Genomic DNA, 673 nt, shown 5'->3' on the forward strand with positions numbered 1-673 from the left:
TGGGTTTAGGCTGATGGAGTTAGTACGTCTTGAATCATTTCATGTGTTGAATCCGAACCCTCCCATCCAATAATCACCATGTGTTTTCCACCGGAGACGCAATTAGACCTGTTCAATGTGACTGTCACGTAAGTGGATCACAGCACCTGGTCTGCCTTACAGTTTCAAGACTTAACTTACTTTCAGTTCGTCTCCGAGGAAAGAGCACCTGTGTTTCTCTACTCTGCACACTGTCAAATAAGAGAGAAATCCAGTATAATGCTAACTCAGGGCATTTTATTTCAACATATGCAGAGGAGGCTACATAACCAACGAGGGCAAATATGACCCATTTTTTTTACCAAAGGGGGGAGAAAAAAAATCTATTTCATAACAAAACAAAATGAACCAAATATTATGCCAACGGTGTAGGCGCGCCCTCTAGCGCCGGGGTTAGGGACCGACCTGTTTTTAAAATTTCCATTCACAATATAATACCTCACTCACCCTTTCGTATGAATTAACTCTTATTTATACGCCTGTATCGGCAGCACCGTCTTCGGTGGTGTCGGGGAGGCCTACGCTCACGTTCCCCTGAGCTCTTCGCGGTGCATAGACAAAGCAGAAGTGACAGAAGAAGCCAGTTTAACCCCCTCGACGCTTATTCGGGTGTCAATCAGACCAAAATGGAGGG

Source organism: Lampris incognitus, chromosome 18, assembly GCF_029633865.1.
Source record: "Lampris incognitus isolate fLamInc1 chromosome 18, fLamInc1.hap2, whole genome shotgun sequence".
NCBI classification, from domain to species: Eukaryota; Metazoa; Chordata; class Actinopteri; order Lampriformes; family Lampridae; genus Lampris; species Lampris incognitus.